Raw genomic sequence first — 4923 nt, forward strand, 5'->3', positions numbered from 1 at the left:
GCTACACATGATGTCCAAAACACATTATGATGCTTCATTAACTTTTTTCCAGCTTTGACAAATGCAGAACCGTTGTCGGTCACGACTTGGACAACATTATGCTCTCCCACCTCCATGATTACATCCCTCAATAATTTGTAAATATACTTGTAATTCTTTATATGGTCTGAAGCATCAACAGACTTCAAAAAAATTGTCTTTCCCTTGGAGTATACCATGAAGTTTATGATAGACAATCTGGTCAGGCCGGTCCATCCGTCACACATGATTGTGCAACCATTAGTTTCCCACTTTGACCTCAACTTGTTAACATACTCGCCAATGTCTTTATACTCCATATCCAAATATTTGTTTCTTATCTCATAGGGAGTGGGAGGTTGTACTCCAACACCGGCCTGTTGACATCCCACTACCATATTTTTGAAATGATGTGATAATGCCTTCGCAGCAGGGACATTTTCATAGATAAAGAACTTGCTAATTAGACGCCATATTCCCTCATTCACATTACCTCCAGTGAAATAACTCCAAACACTCTTTTGACGTGCTTTGGATGACTTATATAAACTTGGGGCTATTGGTGGTGTTGGTTGTGATTCTCTAAGACTGCCTCCCCGTCTCATTTGTGCACCACCACTTGTCCCGGAACCTTGTGCTCTATTAGGAATTTTATGAAGGTGTTCTCTTTCCCATGCTGACTGTTTGGAGGCACGTAATGCTTGTTTCAAACTGCGTCGTTCTTCAGGTCCCATGTCATCATCACATTCGTCCTCATCGTCATCATCATCACTGTCAATCGCTTGGCCATAGACTTCTCCCCGTAGCCCAGCTCGAATATTTTCCATTCCCTGTGTTATCTTTTCCTTCTGCTGTTTTTTATTTTTTAATAATATGCTGATGAATGCCTTCACTTCTGGGGGGACATTATCGCATCGTTGGACATTTTTTACTGGATCTAATCCACTAAGATGGTACTTAAGTCGTGTCACTCCGCCACTCTTCATTACCCGACCACAATATTTGCAAATTGTGCCATGTTTGTTTCCGTCTATTGGGTATCCATGTTCCCAAGCTGGATCACGTTTAGTAGCTCCACTGGACATCGTAAATGTACCTACATTTATTTTTCATGAAAATTAGACAAATATTTTTTGGCCAAAAAATATAGTAGTGATGACGGTTATATAAAAGAACCTAAATAATAAAGTTATTCTACAGAAGAATTAAATATGAAGTAAAGAAAATGATTGTAAAAATTTAAGTAATTAAAAAAATAATATGGAATAATAAAACCTAATATTAATGAATAATAATCCAATTTGATAAAAAAATAATCCTAATATAAATGATGAATAATATTCCTTTTTGATAATAATCCTAATATAAATGATGATAATTATTTTTCATGAAAATAATCCTAATATAAAACATAGTGATGAATAATATTCCTTTTTGATAATAATCCAATTTAATAATAATCCACTTTAATAATAATCCAATTTAATGAATAATCCAATATGATAATAAAAAAAACCTAATATTAATGAATAATAATCCTATTTGATAAAAAAATAATCCTAATATAAAACATAGTGATGAATAATAATCCAATTTGATAATAATCCAATTTAATAATAATCCAATTTAATGAATAGTCCAATTTGATAATAAGCCAATTTAATGAATAATCCAATTTAATGAATAATAATCCAATTATCTTAAAAATAATCCTAATATAAAACATAGTGATGAATAATAATCCAATTTGATAATAATCCAATTTAATAATAATCCAATTTAATGAATAGTCCAATTTGATAATAAGCCAATTTAATGAATAATCCAATTTGATAATAATCTAATTTAATGAATAATAATCCAATTTGATAATAACAAAACCTAATATTAATGAATAATAATCCTATTTGATAATAAAACCTAACATTAATAAAATAATAAATAACATTAAACATATTAAAATTATCCTAGGGAATAATTATATGTCACAGCCCGTCCCGGAATTTTTAATTCCGAGGACGTGAAATTACAAAAACGCCCTTAAACGGGATTAAGGTGCGTAATTTTGGTGTTTGTTTTACTTAAAATTTCTAAGCTATTGTTGTGTTGGACTTTAGGTAGGGTCCTATACCCTAATTTCCTCCCCATTTTTCGTAACCTTTCCTTCTCTTTCTTCTTCTTCCATTTCAGATCTCTCTCTCTCTCTCTCACCCTCTCGAACACACGGCAACCACCAAGAACCACCACAATCTTGTACCAACGTTCCATTTAAGACCACCATCGTGATCCTGGGGACTTCACGAGCACGGGGATACCAATTTCAGGTGAGTTTCACTTCGAAAACCCTAGTTCTAAAGTTGCCGTGAGATGACACTGTTCATGAGCTTTGAATTGGTTACGTTTTAGGCTAAAACAAGATCACAACGAGTTTATTAAGGTCCCAAGGAAGCTTGGAGTGCTTCGTTGGAAGTTTTTGGACGTAAGAACACGGAGATCGACAAGTTCAAAGTTTGGCCGGAGCTTTCGAGGCGTTTTCCGGCGAATCCCTGGCGAGTTAGGAGTCGAGGTAGGTATCAATCTCTTCGTCTCGTCAAGTACTACAACTTTCCTTTTTGTTTCACTCAATTTCGTTGAGTATTGAAGAAGTTATACTCATTTGAAAAATACCCAGTTTCCGGCGACCTCCGAGGCTTTCGAGGCAGTTTCCGGCCAAACTACGGCGAACTAGGTGTTGTGCAAGGTACCATTCTCTTTGTCTCTTCAAGGGCTACAACTTTAGTTTTTGAATCACTTGATTTCGTTGAGAAATGACAAAGTTATGGCAATTTGAAAAACTGCCCGGAAAACGGCCGCCGGAAAAACCAGTCCGGCGACCCAAGGAAGAAGAAGGTGCTACAGTAAAAATAAAAAATAAAAATAAAATTATTTTAAAAATATGTCGACGTCCGTGACGTCGAGTAGATCACTGTGGTATATTCATATACCTAAATTGAACACCGTATGAGAAAGTTATTGAGGATTGTTGGTTAGGTGTTCAAATAACGTTTTATAATTTTCACATTAGGTGAAAATGTGAATTGATGATCCGACCGTTGGATCATCACCAAACTTTGATACGTTGCAATACGTAATATTTGAGGATTATTGGAACTTACAGATTGGGAATCCGATTTGCGGATCTTCCGGAATTGGAATTGTAAGTCCATAATATAAAATGTTAACCGTCACTTAGTTTTGGAAATTGACGGAGATCCGACCGTTGGATGGTAATGAAATTTTAGGATGTTGTCCTAGAGGTATAATGTGGACCTCTGGAAGTTATGGATTTAAAATCTGAGGGGTGGATCTTCCGGATCAATCTACGTAGTGACGTATTTTATATAAGTTATATATTCTATCGATATGAATTCTGAGGTTGGATTTGATTACTATTCTAGGCGGCGATCGTCGTGACGCCTTGATGTGTGGTGCTAGGGAGTTGTTGGACGAACTCCAGGTGAGTGGGCAGTTTTGTTTTCCGTATATATATATATACTTAACGTTTTCCCAGAAATTGAAAATGCATGAAATTATGTTTAAAATGAAATGCATATGAGTTATGTGGAAAAACGGGAAGTGAAATACCATGCATAGAATTGATATGAAAAGTATATAGAAATGTGAGTTGAAATGCCATGCATGAATTAATATATGATGCTTATGTATGAATTGGTGCGGTGGACGCACAGGTAAGAATTGATTTATGATGCATATGTATGAAATGGTGCGGTGGACGCACAGATGAGTATTTAATTACTGTTATGATGATGATGATATATATTGAGCTCAAATCCTGCACCATGGTTTAGTGCTTATAGTATTCACCGCATCGCACGCTCGCCTTGGATCCAAGTAGATGCTAGTCGTACAGTCCACGCGGAGTGGGTACGACAGACCAGTCGCGAGAGTGTTAGTGAGATTCCGACTGGTGGGTGACCTTAGATTATGTGCACAGATGATTTATGAGAAGCACTAGAGCGTAACTTGTGTGCAGAAGGCCGGACGGGTCACAGAGGTGACTCCGGTAGAGTGATAATGATAGATTTTGAGCTCTAGGTTCAACCGTATAGGGCTATTAGAGGGCCTACGGTTGATTACTTTCTTGCACCTGATATGATTATGTTGATGCATTCATACCTTATTACTGTTGAGATGATGTGGCATGGCATAATTAATATGAGAAATGTTGAGATGACATGGCATGGCATGATTGATAAAGAGATAATGTTGAGATAGTAAAAATGAAGTTTTGAGATTATATATGTATATTTATATTTTACATTTCTGGGAAAGTATACAGGTTTTACGGAGAGGGGTTACAACGTTTTGAGAAATGTTTGGATTTGGAAAAGAATTGTTTTACTGACCCACTCAATTTTGGTTTTGCGCCCCTCCAGGTTCAGGAATCACAAAGGTGTGGTGACTACGAGGAATACAGCGGGGTTCTGACAGATTTGGACAAAATTAGGACTCACCTTCGGGTGTATCAACTTATAAATTGTATCTTAAAGCTTCCGTACTGTGCAAATGGTTACGTCACTCTCACGTGACGGCCAGCATGCCCTCCTTCGGGACGGGGTGTGTCAGTTGGTATCAGAGCATGGTTGCAATTTTGGACATTTTGAGAAGTTCTAGTGAATTCTGTCAGAACTACACCGCCTCGTACCAAACCACGTAGTTAGAGGAACTTAGTCTCCCTAATTTAGCGGTTTTGGGGGAAACTATTACTATGGTGATTCAGTCTATTGTCTAAAGGGACATTTTAAGACGGGTTATGAGTTGAATTTGAATCACCTTATGGAATGATCAACCTGAGGGAACGAAGTGACGGATTAACCAATTGGAAAAGATGTTTCGGAATATGCA

The 4923-nt window shown here is 36.6% G+C and overlaps 1 long non-coding RNA gene across 1 annotated transcript; it reads left to right on the forward strand.

Annotated features, from left to right (window-relative positions):
• The first annotated feature begins 2164 nt into the window (after positions 1 to 2164).
• On the forward strand, positions 2165 to 4644 carry LOC139192395 (uncharacterized). The gene is made up of 5 exons (XR_011576539.1): positions 2165 to 2342; positions 2425 to 2584; positions 2690 to 2758; positions 3456 to 3514; positions 4455 to 4644. It is a non-coding gene; the product is annotated as an uncharacterized lncRNA (long non-coding RNA).
• The last annotated feature ends 279 nt before the right edge of the window (positions 4645 to 4923 follow it).

The sequence above is a fragment of the Malus domestica genome, chromosome 15 (genome assembly GCF_042453785.1).
Source record: "Malus domestica chromosome 15, GDT2T_hap1".
Lineage (NCBI taxonomy): Eukaryota > Viridiplantae > Streptophyta > Magnoliopsida > Rosales > Rosaceae > Malus > Malus domestica.